Source organism: Photinus pyralis, unplaced genomic scaffold (genome assembly GCF_008802855.1).
Source record: "Photinus pyralis isolate 1611_PpyrPB1 unplaced genomic scaffold, Ppyr1.3 Ppyr1.4_LG6, whole genome shotgun sequence".
NCBI classification, from domain to species: Eukaryota; Metazoa; Arthropoda; class Insecta; order Coleoptera; family Lampyridae; genus Photinus; species Photinus pyralis.
In genome coordinates, this window is record NW_022170663.1 from 16702124 (window position 1) to 16723775 (window position 21652).

Below are 21652 nucleotides of genomic sequence, written 5' to 3' on the forward strand. Positions count from 1 at the left end.
TCACACGCACAAGAATTTCTTAGACATTCCTGAAAATTTCTTTTTCTTTTCTTTTAGTATCTACCTACTAATATAAACCCAGAAGGGGTAACCGCTTCAGCTGAAATGTATACATGGATTGCGGATATCCTAAGATTTCGGAGGGATTGCAGAAAATTTGGTGGGATTGTCGGTCTTAAAATTTGATTCACTATACCACGGGGACGTATAATGTCAAATATTTAACATAATGGAAACCCAAATTTAATAAAATGGTAGGTAAAATGTCTGATGACGTATATGGTCGCACGGTCGCACTTAGGTCACACACGATGTTCAATAATGTAGGTACCTAATTAAGATGCACTGTATAATAACTACAGGCGGCCCGCGTTAAGTTGAAGCACTAGACTAATGCGCTAGAGAACTTAGTGCACTATCCTGTGCACTATACAGGCTGTTTCACGCATACCGTTACCTAAAAGTATTCAGGCTTTCATTGACAAATTAAATCTGAAAATTTGCGTAGGTACATAGTTTTCTATCGAAAGAAAATATTATCATGATCCTTTCACTTCCGGTTCTAACGGATGTCAATAGCAACTTTTTTATTTTAAATAGAACACCCTGTATTTTATGGCATTTTTGAAATTTACATGAAAATTTACGTCGTTTCATACCACAACCCAGCGAAATACCCAGTATCAAAATTTTTCAAATTTTTTTGACGTTTGACTACTATTCTTTTGAGCCCTCTACCCGCCTCTATCTCGGCCTCTACCTATGACTCCGTAGTCTGTTGACTTGAATTTCAAAACGTATTCCAAAATCGACAGTACTGGTTTGATGATACATGAAAATGATTTTGTTCACCCTTCTACAGGGGTTTAAAACTAATGGTCATAACTTCAAACCTTAAAAAGTTTATTTTTTCAAATGAAACATGCTATATTTTTTTGAGATTTTTTTTAACTTTCAAAAAAAAATTCTACATTGATTAATTCCCTATAAGAACCCATCTGTTATATGCTTTCGGTTTTATTTTAGACTTTCTAAGATTGTGGCCGTTATGAATAATTTTCTTAGGGGGCAATGAGAGTAGATGCTCGAGTAGATGTTATTGTATCGTTATTTGAGACATTACATGAAGAAAACAACTGGTTTCAACATAACGGAGCACCGGATCATTCTATCCATGATGCTTATATGTCTTTGACGAACATTTTTGAAGACAGGTGAATTGGGGTCCGTGGCGTTGGTCTTCTAGATCTTCAGATATAACGCCACTGGGCTTTTATGTGTGGGGTCACATAAAGACAACGTTTACTTCACACCAGTTGCTTCTCGTGAAGAACTAGAAGTTGGGGTGGGAAGAGAGTTTGATGAAATGAATGCAGTAAGACATTCGAGAGGCGACAACCAACGGAATTCATCGGTGGATCCTATTATGTATTGAAAAAAATGGTGGCAACGTAGAACAAAACCTCAATTGATATTTGTTTTTTATTTTGTCGTTTGTTATTAACTTATGAATACTTTATTACCTGTTTCTGTTTATTATGTCATCTTTATTTAACTTTACTTCACTACTTTATTCATTAAATAGGAAGGTTTTCATTTTAATTTAGTGATATAACTATCAACGAATGATAACAACCTCGATAACAACTATAACAGTCTATAAAAAGGGATGACAAATCTACTAACGCATTTACTTCCAGACCTCCTAAGAAAATTATGCATAACGGTCATAATTTTAGAAAATCTAAAATAAAACGGAAAGCATAACAGATAGGCTCGCAGATAGGTATAGGGAATGTAATACTCTCGGTAATAAGTATTTTTTTGACATTTGAAAGTACAAAAAATAAAGCATGTTTCCTCGCATGTTTCATTTGAAAAAAAGCCGAGAAAAAAGCGCCTTTAAGTTCGTAAAGTTTGTTTTAAAACACCCTGTAGAGGAGCGACCAAAATTTAAATAATTGTCACGCAGCATCAAGTCAGTACTGTCGATTTTGGAATACTTTTTGAAATTCAAGTCAACGGAGTCATATGTAGGTACGGGACGACAGACGTCAAAAATTTTGAAAAATCTTGAATAACTTGAAAACCTTTGATATAGGGAAATGTGGTATCAAACGACGTAGATTTTCATGTGGATTTCGAAAATGTGAAAACCGGAATTATGTTAATATTTTCTTTCGATAGATCATAAAAACTACGTTGGTATGTAAATTTTCCTGCCTGTACAGTATGTACATCTTGCTTTTGAACACTTGCTACTTATATTTTTATCACATCACGTGCAAAAGATGTGGAGAATTTCGCCGAGAATTGGGAACAGAACGTACACTGAATTCGGCAGGATTGCGGGGATTTCGGCGAGATTTCTGGGAATTCGGATTTCCTTAAACTCAGCAGGATAGCGGCAGGATTTCGAACCAAACGTACCTACAGTGATTTCGGGATAAACCGTTCTGTAAATAATTTGAAAGAAGAATGGATCCATGTCCAATTTCTGTGCCTTCCGTTAATTATGGTTCTTTTTCGATGTGTGTAAAACGTTCTAGACCTATAGCGTCATTATATACTCTATTCTAGCCATTAAACAAAGCATAAAAGGACAAGGAGGAGAACGTTTTCACCGAATCTCCTCCTGTCAATCACTTTCTGTACCATAATGCCACAGCATTTCTTCCTGTTCTAGGTACGGTTTATCGCTTCCCTAACAGAATTGAAAAAGAGTTAGAGGTGTGGACGTTATGACTAAATTCTCGACTAAATTTAAAAGTCGGTATTGCGCCCCAAACTTCACCGTTAAGACTACCAGTGTTGCAGTGTAAAAATAATGATGCTCCGAGTGATGCTCATTGACAATCAAGGCTTGTATACCGGCAGTTGACAAGGTAACTACCCCTGATACTTAATTGTGTAATTTAATCAGATTTTTGTTCTACGATATATTTCAGATGTTGCCCCTTGGATGCGTCGTGCGGTCCAAAGTATTAACGTCATCTTCAACCAGACGAAATGTACGTGGTGTCCATAAATTCTGTTAGAGTGACTATTTCCTTGATTAACTGATGTACAGGTAACATCTTTGGACTCGTCTTTGGATATCTCGATTTAAAAGTCACACTAAAACTTTAAAATCGTACAGGGAGCAGATGCTCAATTATTATCAAAAGCAGGGGATATCCATCCCCAAAATAAAGTTTGCCACCCTATTTTTAATATCTGACCGTCTCTCTTTAATATCAACCCACAAACTATAGGAAATCATAATGTATTTCCTTGGTTCAATCTTCGAGATCACGCTGAGCAAAAAAGTGAAACAAGTTGAAATTACGTCTCTAACTTCCGATTTTCGTTTAAGTCTGGGTTTAAGTATTGGACAACAATTTCTATTTAGATTTTGGGAAAGCAGCCCCTCGAATAGCAAGAGAGCATTGTGCAACATACTAAAAGTATTTTTCGTACCTACTTGTAAAAACGAATTTGAAATGCACACTATGTTTCCTATCATTTAGGTATCTTCCCATATGGTGTGGGGAATCGTAACCGCATTGCTCACCTTGTGGTTAGTATTACATTCTAGTTCTAATAAAATTGTCGTTCAACATTATTTCTTAGGATCTTAGGCCAAACTGCATTTTTGGGGTATAGGAAAAGTAACTACTGCATGTGTCACTAGACAAAAATTTACTATGTCCAGAAAGCATTTTTTAATCCTCGATTATGTTTGAAAGGGATATTTTTAAGTTCTAATCTTGTTTAAAAAAAGAGGCATACAACCACATATTAATGCTTTCATTTATGCCCGTAACTTCATTGATTTTTTTGCTTTGTACATCAGTTTTGATTTTTTTCCAGAAAAATTGGTGCATAAATAACTGCTCTTAATAGAACTTCTAAGCGGCAATTTTCATTTTCACATATGTTTAAATGACCCTCCGTATTTTTAAAGTAATTATGGGAATAGTAGCACTTAATACGTTAGTGTCTATAATTAATTACTAATTTTAGACTGTTGAAATTTGCAAATTTTTATCTGTATCATGCAAACTTCCTTTTTTATTTTTCTTCCTGCACATTTTCAGTGGAATCATCGCCTACACTGATAATCAAGCGCAACGTAGTAATAGCTCACATTATTTTTCAGTTAATAAGTAAATCTAATCACTAAAAACTACATATATATTGTGACCTCGTAACTGCACCGATAACGGCTATCGGAGTTCCATAATTCTCGGAAGATCTGATCTTTTAATCTGTATGGACAGTTTATATTGCTCGGCTTAATTATATTTGTTTAAAAATCACTCGGCGCCATTAAAATAGTAATTGTTTGTTAACTCAATCAAGAAGAAACTCGAGCGCCAAGTTATTAAATTTAACCGCATGTACATACGAAAAGAATTTCGGATGCTTGCGTACAGCGTAATTTATTCAAGGAATCTTAAACAATTTTATTGCTTCTAGGCGTATGGTAAGATAAAAATGATCGATGGTGATCTTTGGTAATTGGGTATTTGTTGATGCTGTTTATTTAATCGATTCTTTTAAATTACTTTTTTTTATAATTCCGAGTAATGACCCGTGCATACGAGAGCAGTTCAATAAATATTTTCGATTGCAATTTCGTGATAAATCTCTTTAATTGCGTCGAGTTAATTTTAAATGTTGATAACACAATCGACCTTTTTAAGGGTCTCCGAAAATTTGATCTTTAATGGAAAACGTACCCTTATTAAGTATATCCTTGCCACCACAAATTCCCAGTCCAATTAATCATTACCAAGATAAGGTACGATCCTGCGCTCGCCACTAATTTAGTTCGTTTTCCAACATTCGGTTGGCAAATTTCTAATTCCGTCGCTAAGAGAAAAGCAATAAATATTATCTTGTACATTACGTATACATATATTATCAATGCCCACATCTTATTAGTATGCAAATTGAATGAAAGTCAAACCCACCACAAAGCTGTCTTGTACAGTAAATAAATTAACAGATTTAACAATGTCTACATTTTATAAACAATCGTGCTCATTTCAAGAATTTGGAAATCGCGTTAATTCGCGACGTCTAATCCCAATCTTAATTGCGCCGTCGAATTGCTTCGTTAAGGGAAGAATGCGAAGAATCTCTGTAAACGTTAATTGATTAATTGGATTGTCCAATTAAACGATTATTTACGCTTGTATCGCTTTATGACGCTATAAATTTCGGGTAAATTGAATTGATTTAATCTATATCGAAATCTCCTTATCACCGCACAGATTAATTGATACGCCGTTTAACGACGCGTTTTTAATTCGCTCGCCATTACGCTCTAATTATTGTCACTTTAAGTAAAGAAATGTGGCAATGTGGACGCGTTGTAAAAGTTAATTCGCGTTTATGATTGGTATTAAGTTGTGGGGATAATGATGGGAGGTATTTTTGTTTTTCTCGGCTATGTAAATCTGCGGCGAATGAAAATGAATATGCAAACAGACGCCGGAAAATTTCAATTGCAAATTTCGCGTAATTGGATTCGAATCGAATTACGTCGCTTTTTCCACATTCTTCCTGAACATTAATTCGATTGAATAACACAACGATTTTATAATCGTTTTATGGTGGAAATTTGGCTTGCGAGATCACCTGTGTAAAAGTTACCAAATTTTCTGTAAATCAAAGGGGAAAAGCGAATTACACACGCAACCAAGTATAACATTAACATAAAGTACAAAAATACAATAATGTACAAATAGTTAGTCTTTCAATCGACAGGGGGTTTGTGGACAGCTGCTACACACCATTAGAAAAGGAACTGTGTGCTAGCGTAATGGGGTCAAACACATTTAGGCGTTTTTCGTTTACTACGTTTATATTTTCACGTTGTAAAGTATTACTAAATAAATGTCGCACTGACCTGAGACCTGACAATATCTCCAAAAAGTTTTTTCGAATTTTCGAATACTTTATGAGAGCCAAAGGTGTTCTTTGAGGAGGGGTGTTATTTATAAACCTTTATTACCTCAATTCATTTGCAAGTTTAAAGATTCCTTTTCTAAAAAATTCCCAAAAAAAGGGTAAATTTTTAAGAGAATTTTCATGAAATGTTTAAGGTTTTGACAAAGGTGTATCTAAGAAATGGCTTGGGATTTGGTAATACATATTTTCAAAATGTTTTCTATAAAAAGGAAATTTCTAATGCTTCAGAAAGCCCAAAAAGGAGATTTTTGTATAACAAATCCTTCAGCAAAGTTGCTGGAATATTTCTAGTCAATTCGTAGGAAGTGGTCCAAAAAGATTTTTAAGGGAAATATTAACAGAGAAAATGCCGAGGATTACAAAGAGGAGTGCTAAAAAGCTTTTCAAGAAATTTTTTTTTGGGAATATTTTTAAGAAAATTACTTCAATTCTCTGGAAAACTTGTGCGGTATAGGTTCGCATAAACAATAAGAAAGTTCTATCTTAGAGATCATTTATTGTAACAAAATGTTGATTACTTTTTTTCGATTTGATACCTACTGCTCGAGCGGCCATTATACTTTTTTTCATAGCGTTTGTCTGTTACCCTATTTATTCGATTCGATATACTCGTACAAAGACGCATTTCCATCCACTACTAATTGCTGCATGTGAGCTACGCATGTTTTGAAAATATTAATTCTAACCAAAGAATTTTTGTAGCACATCTGCTAGTTTCGCCATTGCAAACGCCACTCGAATACCAGATTGGATTTATCCTAATGACATTATAAAAATAGTAGTAATTGTGCAATTGTCCCACTTATAATCAAATGTAGATTGGGTAATCGAACTATACATTAACAAATATACGAAATGAAGTGTGAGTGACACATCAGACGCGACATTTTCTAAATCATAATCTTAAGGTCACTTTTTCAATTATCAATTACGTTAATTAACTCTCATACGCTAACGTTTTTCTCGGTTCTCAGAACAAAACTTTGAGATTCGTGAAAAAATCTATACTGAACTAGTAAAAAATATCCCCAAATGAAGTTGGAAAATGTGACCACTGCCAATTATAAATTTCAAATAAACGGTTGTTTTCTATCACGGGAGAATTACGATAAAAATTAGTTGAACCTGCTATTGTTGGTATGGTACAGGGTGCACCATCCCTGTCCCAAAAGTGGTGGGCAGGGTGGTGTGTGAGAGAAAAGTGGGCATTAAAATATACGAAAGTAACACTGCTGTAATAAGATGTTTCTCACATTTGGCAAGGTTTCGGTTGTAAATTCAGATGAACTTTGAATGACCTTTCCTTCTAATATGGAAGGTTTTTAAAAATCCGTTTGAAGTACTTATGCTTGAGAAATCTGGTTTTTGAAATGCTAAACAAATTAACGAACCAAAATTTACGGATTTCACATGTACCTAAATTGAATTCTGACAACCAAGGTGCGCGTCAAATTAAACATTTTTCAAAACGGATGTACTGGTCATAATGTAATACTGAATAAATCTGCCATATCTCCTCTGAATTACCTATTAAAAATGTGAATACCAATATGAGGTAATTCTGCAACCATCCTAAACAAAATTTAGTGCCTTGCGAAATTTTCAGTCGACCAAATCGACAAACAAAAACCATAAAAAAATGCCATTTACATTAAAATTCAACTTGAAATTACTCAAAATATAATCTGCAAAGCAAAAAGTTAATTATAAGATGCAAATGTAAGTTTTGTTAAATTTTTGTTTTCCATGGCTGATATTTCGCCACTGCTTCAGGTACTTTTATATCGCGTTTCATTGACCCATTTATGATGGACTTACTCGAATTGTTTTACAAAACCTCTCACTTTTTACCAATTATCCCGCTATAATTTACAATACGTTTGCGGCGTTTACAATTAGAGACTTTAAACTAAACCATTCAGCCAACATTGAAGCCTTTCAATTCTTATTTTTCATCTCGCAAAGCGGCGATGCGTGAAATAATGGACGTAAATATCTCTCTTTGACTCTTTCAAAACGCCAAATCACGATCTGTACTTAATGTCCAACACGCGTCAGTTCCGTACAAATTTGATGCGAATTATTAAAGAAAGACTGTATACAACCCGCTTAATATTCCGTCGAGTTAGGTTTTTGTTTGATATTGGATGTAAAAGACCGAGAACGGCCGTTATATCAACGTAATATTTTGTAATGTCGCAAGAACACATTTGGAAAGTCTTGGAAATCCAACTAGAATTTTAGATTAAGATAAATCTACACAAAAATCGTCTTTACGGATCTAGAGAATTCTTTAAAAGTACAAAGAAAGGGAGTGCCGTTGTAAGCGGAGGATTTCTGTCAGAATACACAATTGTAGTTTTCTTACCTACAAAAGCCGGGTCGGGTCTCTTTTAACTTTCGAAAAAGTTAATAATTAAGCTCGTTTCTGTACCTATACCTACCTGGTATGGATTTTGTGTTTTTATATCGCGTAACCAGCAGCGACTCATTGATTATTAAATTACCGTGGGTTGTAAATGGGAAAAGTTATTTACTTGTGCTTCTATTTATCTACTTGTCCGACTAGTTTTATTGATTGGATTTGTATTTCATGCAGTATTTATAGTACGGATCGATATTTCATTTCCATTCCTGAACACTAAACCGTTATTTACTAAGGTATATTCGTCCTTTTCGGCTGATTATTGGGGTTATTTGTATGGATTATCATCAAAATTACATGTTAGGGAACTGCCATTGCATATTTTATGCGCGTAATAGATTTCCAATAAATTTTAGGAACGGATTTTCGGGCAGGGAAAATCGCTATGTAGTTCTATTCAACAATATCGCTACTGATTCAATTACCAACACAAATACATAGTGAAACAAGCACCTAATAAGATTTTTTCTTTACTTACTTTACGCTTTTCCATACTCGAACTTCTAACAAATACCGTAGAAGTAGGGAAGTTAGGTTTATTGCTAAGATAGTCTGGGGATTTCTGAACTCTGGGAGATTTCTAGAAATTAATGGGCATTCTGGAAGAATTATTGCGTATTATAAAGAAACGCATGGACATTCTTAACAAACTATAATTTACTTTTAGAGAATTCCGGTATACAGGCTGTTTCAAATTTGTGGCTCACGATTGAGACCTCAATAACGGGAATAGATACAGTGTAGTGTAGTGTAGGTTAAATGGGGGCAAAGTTGCTCCTTTTGTGTTTTGCTGTTGAAATCGAAGTTGAAAAACTGAAAATTTTGTTTATATTTGCTCTAGGTAAAACGGTCGGAAACTGACCGTTCCCGTTTGCACCCTCTATGGGCAGTTTTTTTCGGAGAATCGGAATCTGTTATCAGAATTTCCATAACACGGTAGATATAGAATTTCTAGAAATTCCGAGGGTATTCTGGTGAAGAAGAGATAGTCGTAAGTTTTCGGAACAGCTGCGTTTTCAGCTTTCCCATATGACTTTGATGTCTTATAGACGGAAAAATCAATTTGGTTTTTTGAATTGATAAGCTCTTGAGATCCAAAGTCCATAAGGCGTTTAGCTCCCGCCTTGATCGATTCAATTCAAAATTTCCCTCTCATAATCACATGAGAATAGCTCTTAACAAGGGAGGATAAAAGAGCTATTCAAAACCTTCAAGGATATGTACCTACTCACTGTTACCAACTTGCGTTTTATAATTCCTTTATAATAGTTTTCCGCCCATACGACATCAGGGAATTTTTATCTCGTGACTACTAGGACATGACCTGTTTCACCATACCAACAATATAGTAGTACGTTTGTGGGTTGAAACTCAAGCCCGCCTTTTGCCTGCTTATAATAATAATACTTACATACAAAGTAGGGTTTCCAGACTCATCACATAACAGTATTCAAACAACATAAAAAAAATTCAGGAGTCATGAAAGAGTGTCGCATTTGACATTTATTCACAATGAGATAGTGGAAAAATACCATGATGATGATGATGATTTCCATAGCCAGGTGCAAATTATTTAAATTAAAATAGAATACATCGCGTTCTACCAAATAATTCTTATTCACATGCCCAGTCTGTTCTGAAATCGCTTTACCGGCAAACATACCCAGTAGGCTCGAAAACCAATCTACAAAGGCATCATCTATTAATAATTAATAAAAGAATTATGGCAACAAATTCAAAAATTAAAAAATTTTATAGTTTTGAAGTTTGGCCAAAATGTTCCCTGGATCTTCCACTCGAACATATCTAAACACCCCATATGTGGGGGGGTGCGCAACATGTCGCCATTTTGAATTGTAGGTAGGTTCCTTTTTTAGCGCATTTTTGCAAATTTGTAAAGCGCTTTTTCCTATCTTCTGCTACAGTTTTGGTCCGATTGTTTTCAAATTTTTGTTTTGAAAAAGCGATCAACAACTGCTTGACGTAATTTTGTTTTTTCCCCATGGGCGAAATTAACCACCTTATTATTATTATTATTATTATTATTAAAAGTAGTGTTTTCATTTCTGCAGTAGATAGGGATGTCGATGCGGTGGATATTATTGTTAACGTGAAAAATGTGGAATACCGACAGCCTAATTATAAAAAAAATCTGCAAAGTTTATGTTAATGTCAAACCGCGTCCTCTACCACTCATTGCATTTACTAAAAACAATCCGATTACACGAGGCGAGGAGAGCTCTCCAATAAGACCCTTTAGGTGAAAATCGGGTAACCTAAACCAAAGTTACATTCAACTCCTTAAAGAGATGTTCCCCTTCCAACACCACTCATATTTTATGAGCTAGGCTAGAGCAATATGCGCTGCATCAAAATGGTGCAGAATATTCTGGACAAAAATCATTTTTCTACTTAAACATGAATCGCACGCCATCTCGCGGTAAACGTAGAAACTTGAAAGTCATTTCCAGCAATCTCTCTTGACCTCTTTTCTCCAAAGCTGTGCAATTAACGGTTTCATAGATATGGCCTGTGACCTTTATTAATAGGACACCCTATACATCCACTGTTTTGTATGTTTTAAGAAATCCTCCCAGGCTTGCAATTGTGGACCTGTGGGAATTTGCCCCCCCCCCCCCCAATTTTGAAATTGGGATTGCGCATTGCATGTGCTCGTTTGCACACGATTGCGTTTTGTTTGCGCGCAGCCGGCCTTAAAATTAAGATAAAGTCAAATTGGGGGAGGGGCGGGGTGAATTTATAACTGCCCCCCAATTTTCCAAAAAAAAGTATTTTTAACAAAGATAATTGCGCATGTTTGCTCCCCCTCGTTTTTCAATTCCAAATACAAAATTCCATACTGCCCCCAGTTTGTAAATTTGGCGTTTTTTGTCTATTGATCGTTTATAAACAATATTTTTATACAGAAGAAAATCAATATAAATCTCAGCCAACTCGACGCTACCCAAGTAGCGTTTTGCAGGTTTGCCATCTCATTTTTATTTCAAAAATCCATAGATGTCAAAAGTTGTGAAATAATTGTGTGAACCTTTATGTTTGATTTTTCTTTTAATTATCCATACCTCATTCAAGAAGTCCGAATTCTAGTAGAATACGAAATGATCTGTCGAATTTTTCCTCTGCGGAAGTAATGAATTAATGATAGGGACCTCACTAATATTTGTTCAGTTGATCAGATCATTCTCAAGTACAAAGATAATAACGTTCATTGAAAATATTATCTCCACCTACTTCACACATAGGTATATAATATATTATACACAGATATACTTGTTTGAGTGTACCTGTGCCATACCTGCTCTATTTTTGGGGATCGAATCATTCTTTTTTTAGTAGGATTAGGACCTCTAACATAAGGCAGGTCTAAATAATGGAAAAGAAAATGAAACCGATATTTACACAATCGGTTGACGACTGTAATAAATGCTCAAGAGAACCTCTTAATATGTGTCAATTGTTTGTCTGACTCGTCCTTCAAATGGACGAAAGTAATTTTATCTTCCTTGAAATTAAATTCGATCAGGGGAACTTTATTAACTGGGGAACGTCAAATTTGAAAACGGGGGGGTATGGAATTTTGCATTGACAATAACAAAGGCGGGGTCGCATGTTCGGGGGTAAGCCAAGCACAAGCGATCACTAAAAAAACGTCAAATTTGAACACTGAGAGGACACTATGGAATTTTATATTTGGAATAACTGAAAAACCGCGGGGGCGCAAACGAAGGTATTCGGGTAGCAATCCAAGCGCAATCGGTCGCTCTATAACAAAATATTTTTTTGGAAAATTGGAGGGCAATTATGAATTTGCCCCTCCTCCCTCCTCCATTTCACTATCGTAATTTTGAAATCGACACAATTACAGTCGTGTGTAAACGGGCGCATGCAATCCACTTCAAAAACGCTTGCTTCTTAAAATTGGGGGGCCAAATTCACACGTTTTGTACCAATTTTGTATCCCTTCTACATTTATATTTTGAAAATTTTGGAGTTTAAGTTCAAAGTTACGAGATGTTTGAAGCTTTTCAAAAAATGTAATTCCATATCTCGCCCTGAGGCCTGAACCACGGTAATATCACCCTGTCGTGGACTAAAAACGTTTTTGTAGACGTTACCGTTTGCAAATAAGAATGCCAATGGTCTTGGCGAAATTGTGCACATACCTTTACGTCTTTCAACTAAAACATTAAAATCTAAAAATAGCCTCACACCGTGTTTTACTATAATTTCGTCTAAGCACGGAGTCCGCGACCTCAAGTTACCTTCGCGGTAATAATTACAATTGTTAAAACCACTGTTTAGCATCACCTCTCATCTCGTAAAGCTAACGATTGTCAACACCTTTGTCGGTGTTACGCACCATCTTCCATTTTCGATTTCTATTTATTTTCCTGCACTTTGCACGATGTAGTCGTAGGTACATAAATGGAACACTCCTAGAGCCCGTTTAAACAAGTCGACTTTCACATGTTAAAAGACACGAGCGGAATACTAAAAACGCGGCTATAATAAATAATGTTCAATCAGAAATCAATCAGGAATTGTTACGGCGGCGGCAAAGCTCAAGTCCGGTACGTTTCGTCCAACGCCATTTCCTCTCCTAAACCACTGATTGCGAACGTCTTTTTCTATAACCACCACACTAAATTACAAGCTCGATTTCACTCCCATTCATGTGGAAATTAGATTAGGAATGTAATTTATTTTGATTCAGTGTATGTTATTGCTTGCCCATATTTTCCTGTCAGCTTGAGCACGAATCAGTAAATTCGATTGTTAATTACGCCGTGCTCGACAATTTTTATTCTTGTAAATTAATTCGATCCTATTGCCGTATATGCAAATATTGGTAATATACATAATGTTTTGCACGTATTTAAATGTGCGTAATATGCATATGAATGGGTTAGAAAATTCCATTGCAAGCGTTTGTAATCATAAAATTATGCGAAAAACGGGTTTTCTGCACTTAATTTTAACGACATTGACGTAAAGTCCGTATATGATTTCGATTATAAATCGATTTAAAAGTGACATTAAGTTGACTGAATTTCTTTTTTTTTGTCGCCGGCACAGATTTCAAAAAATCGGAGACGAATATGAAACTAACTTTGTTGCATGTAAATGCTAGGATCTTCCAGAAACAACGATGCTAATTAAATGCGTGTAACATTACCATAATGGACGAATAGCCCATCTCGGAACTTCTTAGTATTCATTCAAAAATTAGCATTTTCATAACCGAAGGTAATAATTTATATCACTAATCCACTAGTAAATAACGGAGCTAACGGAAACAGTGACAGGATTCAAAATTTTGAATGATTGTTTATGATAGTTTCGATGGGGTTTTTTACCTCGTAACAGTGAATGAAGTTGCTCAATCCTTGTTAGAGAAGAAGAAATGAAAGTACCAATAATGTTGGTTCTGCATTAATGGTTTGGTACATATCATTGATTTGAAATCAAGTAAAAGAACTTTATATGGAGACAGAGAGAATCGCAATGGTTCGATATCTATACCCTGCGCCACACCACCAAACACTGCTATGCAAATAGCAAATCGTTATTCCTTGAAAATCTTCCTTCCATCACTAGCTATAAGCACGGGGCAAATGCTGCACCATAGGTTCTTCGAGAAAAAGACACATTGCAACTTCGTATCTTCTTCGATGTCCTACGGAAGTTGTTAATTCTTGGGATTATTTTATGACTAAAAGTCACGTTACCGATCTACAGGGTGCTATAATTTCACGATTGTTATATCTCCTGCAGTTTTTGAAATATTTAGCTCAAATTTGGAAAACAATCATTGTCAACAGTAGTCAGGATCCACAGGGTGATGTTTTTTTCAGCGGTCATGTTCCATTTTCTAGTCCTACATTGTTGTTCGGTGTGCCGTTGGTAAATTGTAAAATATTGTTTTGTTTATACTCCTTTTGGTCATTTTTATAAAAGCTTGCATTTAGAGTCGTTGCAAAAGTTTTAAAGTTCTTAATTTAAAAATTAGTAAAAACCACGTATTAATCAGAATCCGAAACAGCAATTCTTAACTTGTTTTCTTAAAGTCACTGAGGCGGAAAAATGCGAATAACCTACACCTCCTTCGGTTGAGAGGTGTTTTACCTGTTAAAACAACAGTGTTGTCAAGTCATGGGGGAAGTGTCACTGACAAAATGTTACGCGATCTAAGATCTACAACAAAAACTTATGTGGATTCTGGATTACGATAGGAGGGTGGTACTTAGGCGTCACATTTGGGCCCTTTGTACGGTCATCCCACACGTGAGATGAACCTAAGGATGCTGGAAGAGGAAGCGGCTCTGGGGTGGGTCATAAAACATCTGTTTCTGTTTTGAGCTGCGTTTTAAAGCCAGTCTGTCTAATTCATCGGATTTCTCAATGCCTTTAATGCCCTTTAACCCATACGAGCTCAAGCGTATTGCTGTTTGCTATCTGCTTTAGTACATGGTGGCATTCGGACACCAACCTCGAGCTAATCTTTCACTGTAGATCAGCTCTACTGTCACTGGGGATTCTGATAGTTTTGTTCTTTATATTCTGCAAAGGAATTTTTCTTGCGTTAAGCGTTAGTCTTACCGAATACAGTAGAGAGTTTGCATAGTGGTTCGGTAATGTGGAAGTTCAGTTCTTTGAGTGAGTGCGATCGCCCTTCTAGGATAGGCAATCGCCTAGAGTACGGGAGTGGCCCATCTCAGTACCTCTGCTATTCAACAACCCCTTAGTTTAAAGACGCAAGGATGCCAGTATGGCCGACTCTCTCGCGTAGAGATCTAATGGAGGCAAACTCAGAAGGGCTTCCATGAAGGCTGTGGGAGTTGTTCGCATTTTAACCGTCAAAGCAATGTACGCTGGTCTCGAGAGTCTGGTTGTAGGTCGCAAGACAATTGCTACATAACAATACATGGGTCGAATCAATGCAGTGTAGTCACAGGACAACCTTCGGGGATGGTCTCCACAGTCTGCCAATTGTACGGCGATATTACCAGAAAGCCCTATTAGCTTCTTTCGCTTTGAGGTGAATACGTTGCTCAAATTCAAGTGTGAGCATTGAACTCGAAGACCTCCTACCTCTCTTATTCTTGTGAAGAGAACTAGCTCCGTTTTTGTCGGGTTGATGGACAAGGAGTGACCCCGACACCATTCTTTGGTTAGTCTGAAAGCTTGATAGCATCAGCCTGCATAAAGTAGTCTCAACTTTCCCGCTTATTAGCATGATACTTCATCCGCATACCCCGCTATTTACAGTTAAGTTTCACAGAAGTGGTGATAGCACTCCACCATGGGGGCATCCTCTCACTACTGTGCGAAAAAAAAACAATTTTGTTTCTCAACGGTGCGTTATCCCTGGGGCACACGGTACATCTGAAAGCAATACAGCCAGTATGTATTCTCACTGGGTAGATAACAATAACGTCCAGTCCGCATCAGAGTTGGACTGGGTCACCTGGGTCACTAAATTAAACTGGGTCGCTGGGTCACGTCATACTATTTTCAGTTAGACCCAGTTTGACCCAGTGACCCAACTTGACCCAGTGACCCAGTTTGACCCAGCGACCCAATTTCACCCGGGGACCCAATTCGATCCAGTCACCTAGTTTGATCGAATAACGCAGTTAAGTCAGTGCCCTCGGTTCAAGTGTACAGATTATGAAATAAATGAAATGCTGGTTTGTTGAAAATAATACTCGATTGCTTGACAACTGCCATTTCTGTGATGTTTGCTTTAATACTGCCGTAAAAAACTTTCCATGTCCCGAATTGTATTAGAATACTGTTATTTCTTTGCTTCAGGGCTTACCAGTTTGCTTACAGGTGTTCATTCACATTTAATTTTTTTCTACTAGTTAGCTTAATCCAAATAAATCTTTTCTCTAAATACTTTCATTGACTACTTGACTACAAACTATAAACAAATGCATTTGATTTTTTTTAGGTATTAGTTCTCTTGAATGAAATTGGGCTACGTGCTTGTTGCCGAATATTATTGAGGAAGTTTTTTTAAAATTAAAAGTTACTTGAACTTGTTTTGGATGATACCTAACAATAATTTAATTACTGGGTCACCGGGTCAAGACGGGTCACTGAGTAAAGCTGGGTCAAGATGGGTCACCAGGTCAAGCTGGGTCACCGGGTCAAGCTGGGTCACCGGGTCAAGCTGGGCCACCGGGTCAAGCTGGGTCACTGGGTCACCGTGTCACTGGGTCACTCTATGCTTGACCCAGTCCAACTCTGGTCCGCATTGCAGGGGAACTGGTATTATTCCGTCCAATCTTGGTGATTTGTATTCTGAGAATGATCTCACCACCCAGGTTTCCCTCGTCATATCCACCATGTGACTGGCAATCGCTCAGTTATTCTCCTTGAGAGTTGGGGTTGCCTCTGGCCAGTTGGGATATGGCGTAATGGTGACTCCGTGAAAGTGAACGTCTCTCAGTACCTCAGCTGTCTCCGAGAGGTTGTCCGTATAGAAACCAAGTTGGTATGAAAGTGTGGGAAATGTATAAAGTGGGTGGCGTTTTCAGTGGTTATATTTTGCAACATTTCCACGGGGGAGAACCCCCGGACCCTGTGGAACGTGCTTCAATTGAATCAGCTGGACAATCTTCATTACCAATATTGTAAATGCTAGTTTGATATTCGTTTTACACCCGGAGGGAAATTATTAAAACAGATTCTTTCACGTCAATCTTGCACTCGCATGTTGTGTAGTTTGTCAATTCTAATTATTAATAATTTGGGAGAGTCGGTAGCCTCGATCAACTTCCGAAAATTCCAAAGAATTAACTACACCAATTTTCATTAACACCTGGCAATTCTTGGGCAGGAAGAGAAAAATCGGACATGAAAACTCTATCCGGTTCGCACAATGGATTCGAATAAACACAATTGATTGATTGACAATGATAAAAATTTATTCCGAAACAAAATTAAAATAAAATCCCTTCAAGAGGGAAGTCTTACAAAACTTGTTTCGACACATTTCCCCGCACACAGGCGGTGGACAAACAAATAAATAATTACTCTTAAATTACAATTTTTACAAGGTTTGCGATACCAGGCGCACTAAACTTCCAAACGCTGGCAGCTTCTGAAATTCACTAGCTAACAAAATTGACTTTTTTGCCTTTTCAAACACACCTTCACGTTCTAAATTGGACGAATTTCTCCTTCTGGAGAGAAATGTTGAACGTTTTGCGAACAAACCATAGCAATCAAAAGCTGAAATGTAGTGCGAATTCGTGTTATCAATAACAGTGGTACTATAATAATAATTAAAACATTAATTAACATTAAAACCGATTACTTTACATTTAGGGGAATTTTTCGAAAGAAAAAAATTCCCTTTATGTGATGGCTTCGCCTGTTCCTCGTCTAACGAGAGAACGAAAAGAAACAGCGACGGCAAACCTTCTCCCTCGCCTTCTACGATCGATTTCGACGAGTTTAAAGATCAGTGCTATTGAATATGAGCCGGATTAAAAGTCTGGATTCCGAATATGAACCGAGTGGCAAAAAATTCCTCTACTTAAAATCGTATGTGATTCTTTGGAACTTGTTTGAAATGTGATGCCTGCTTCTGCATCCAGCAACTTTTAAATCTTTTAATCCTTACACCCGCAGATTTTTTTTTACAATAAATTTGCTCGCTTATTCAATTCGTGGCTTATTATTCTATACTAGGTATTTGCGTTTAATATTTGTCATTTTCTTGAACTAATGACAATTTTTCCAACGTTGTGAAGAATTTCTCTTACTATGGCAATATTTTCATAACTTTTGCCAGTTTTCGTTCTTAAGGGAGGTTTTTAAATATTCTCTGTAAAATGTGTGTTTTTAACCCACTATACATGAAAGGACTTGTATTCAGCTGAGAGTTAAATTGGAATACGGAAATTGCGAGCTACTGATCGCCTGATGATCGTGAATATTGCCCTTATAGAAATGAAAATAACCATAAACACTCTCTGGTTAATTAAACACATTCGAAGACGTCATTTTATTCGTACATCTGCTTCCGAATTCCTTTCCAGGATAAATGAGGGTTGCACACACTCGGTCTACTTTATCCCTTTTTAATTTGGGATTTACCACGACGATTATAAATTATAAAATGCGGTCTTTAAATATAAAGTGTGTAAATTAACGAAGGCAAGCATTCGTGTAAGGCCTCATTATTTCAAAATTGCACATTTACCGATTCTTCTCCAATTACACCGGAAGGTTTGGTTTAAAGTAATTCTATGGATATTTGTTGTGAGTTCAGTGCAAGAGATTATCCGACCTTTAGTTGGTATAGCGTGCAGTGGCAGTGACCATTTCGAAAGCAGCTAACGAGGGTCGTATACCCGAATGCCCGTGGCCTTCAGGTTAACCGTATAGAAACTTTGTGCCAGGTAGTTTAAACTGCACATAAATATATTGCCTCGGTTTATCTCTCCGATTGATTTATTAATTTAGAAAATGCTTAATTGAAGCATGCGCGTTGTACGTGCGCTAATTACGCGCCGGAGGAATATTGGATCGTTTATTTTTAATTAATTAATGTATGGACGTTTTGGCGAGGAAATGAGCAGGGATAAGGAAGCGCGAAGATTTTCCTCGGTTTAGGATAACCGTAATGTCGATAAATCTTGATCACGGAAATAGAAAACACAGGGAACTCACGTTAATCTTTTGACCCTTTTTGTAAAAAAAAGTGGACATTTGCTAATTTCAGTCTTAAAAGCTTAGGAAGCACCGAAGGCCTAGAAAGTTGTATGTTTTGTAATATTTTAAAATGGAACGGACCTGACACTTTGAGTGATGGGTTTCCATTGTGACTCTTTCGTCTGCATTTGGCCTTTTATTTAAAATCACCGCGCGTAAAAAGTCAGAGGGGAAGAAAAGACACCTACTTTCTAGACGTTAACAGAAATAGTACCTACACATCATTTAATGAACGCGGTAGTAATACACGAGTAATTCGATCCATTTATTAACACCCACGTGAATCAACAATCCAAACTGACTTTGATTGACATTTTGTAATATGAAAATATTGTCTCTAAAGCCGATAGCGTTTTATGGTTTCGTTAAATAAATAAATCATTGTCTACTTGACATAGAATGCTTTAATGGCGTGCCTACTAAATATAGTTTTCTCTTACTTAGTTTAATGAACTGGACGATTTTTAAGTTGGGATAATTGAACTGATTGCATTGATTAAGTTATTGCATTTGAAAGTAATAATTCGATTAAGATGCAATATTATTTATGATTTATGATTATTATCCGTATACAATAACTTATTTCACACCCTTGCAATTTCGATATTCTACAGTGATTAACTATTCAATTTTTTTCGGAAAAGTTGTTAAAACCGGTGTTAAATTACGCAATAACGCAATGTTATCTGGTGTGGCGAATTAAAACTTCACTGACAATTCGATAAACTACGATAAAAGTGACGCAATTTGTTATTTAATAGGAAATGTTATTATCTATTTCATTTTTTGTCGGTAAAAATGTAGTTAGTTAAGTCTAGTGTTATATTGATCCATGTAAGTATTGTAAGTACTAAAACTATTGTAGTGATTTATGACCTTTTTTGGTTTTCTCCTCCCATTTTCTTTGGTTGAAGTTCCATTATCTCAAGTAGTAGTGTTGTGTTAATACATGAAATTCTACACTTTGACAATCCATTTCACGGTATTTGTTTAGTGATTTCAGTTGATATTACTTCTCAACGAGCTTATCTATCAACAATGACCGATATATGAAAGATTTACTATATGTTCGTTTTATTTATGTAATTATTTATTGTTCCTTGAGTCTTTAACAGGCTTGATCCGCATACCGAATGCTTTTTTTAGAGGTGCCCTTGCAGAAAAGTTGTTATACTACTACTATTACTACTACTACTACTACTACTACTACTACTACTACTACTACTACTACTACTACTATGTTATACTACTTGGTATACTACTCCGGTATGTACCTTACGAATTAGGAAAACTGCAGGAAAACCTAATTCGGAGTAGCCGGGAGAATGATCGAAACTGATATAAGGAAATTCCCATCTCTGCCACAGATGAAAAATTCTTACCTCAACCCAGGTTCGAACACTCGACCTTCCGGTTATCTAGCCCAACGCTCTGCCACTGAGACACATAGTCGTTTTAATTTATGCTTAAAAGTCAGAAGGATGCAAGCTTAAAATATGCACAGCAAATTGTAGCAGCGGTCTTACGCAAGATATCATCCGAAATTGGCTGAGCCCGGCAGAGGTGGTCTTCCTTCCCACTTTTTCCCTTCCAGCAACACCCTCTCATAAATGCTGAAATCCTCTGGTAAATGGATCTTTCCGAGGTCTTCGTATCAATTGAATGAACGCTCTGGCAATGTGTCCCAATGATTTTTTGAAATTTTATAAGGTTAATTTCTTTTAGAAATCTTTCTCGAAGTCCTCCCCTGTATTTGAAAACTTAGAAAGGCCCTTAGATATCTTAGAAACGTTTAAAATCTTTCTACTGTCCATATTTTCATGAAACATGAAAAAGTTGAAAGTGTTTTCCGAGGTGTTTTCATACTCCAGTATACTACCAACCTTCCTATATTAAATAAAATTAAAATTGTCCTTAAATGAAAATTAATTGTAGACGACTTTTTTTGTAAAACGGGTTGACTAATTTATTGTACAGGGTGGGTCAAATTCGTGGCTCATTTTTGGGATCCCCGTAACGGTGTCAAATACAGTGTAGGTTAAATTTTTGTGACTAAATACACACGTTTGATATTTTTGAAAAATGTTGGGAAATAACGGAGATGTCACCGAAAAAAATGTCAAATTTCGTTTTCATTTTCTCTAGCTTAAAGGTACGGTTCCCGTGCACATACTGTGGGCACTTTTTTCGAATTTGTTATTAGAATTTCCATTAACACGTTAGATGTGGAAGCTATTAGGTACTTTCTTTCCTACACTGTATCGAGCACCGTTGCGGAGATCCCAATGGTGAACCATAATTTTGAACTACCCTGTACATACGCGATTTTCAAACATAATAAACATTATAATAAGTCTCCAGCTTAATACAACCAACGCAGTTTTCCGGAAAATTTAAATTAAGTAATTTTCTTACAAGAAAAGCTTTTTGTAATATTTTTTAAAATCCTTGGAATATCCACATAAATCCTAGGAAATTGACAGAAGTTCATGGTAGTACCTAAATTTATGTTTT

At 36.3% G+C, this 21652-nt stretch overlaps 1 protein-coding gene across 4 annotated transcripts in view; it reads left to right on the forward strand.

Moving 5' to 3' along the window:
- Positions 1-21652, forward strand: part of LOC116174298 (frizzled-2) — a 164973-nt gene that overhangs the window by 91201 nt on the left and 52120 nt on the right. The window contains exons 2-3 of one of the 4 annotated variants that reach the window (XM_031492194.1): positions 2687-2885; positions 2949-3011. The exons of 2 other annotated variants lie outside the window; for them this stretch is intronic. The gene's annotated coding sequence lies outside the window, so the exon portion shown is untranslated. Of the gene's footprint in view, positions 1-2686; positions 2886-2948; positions 3012-3049; positions 3071-21652 lie in introns of those variants that run through there. One more of the 4 variants, XM_031492195.1, reaches the window with a different exon arrangement.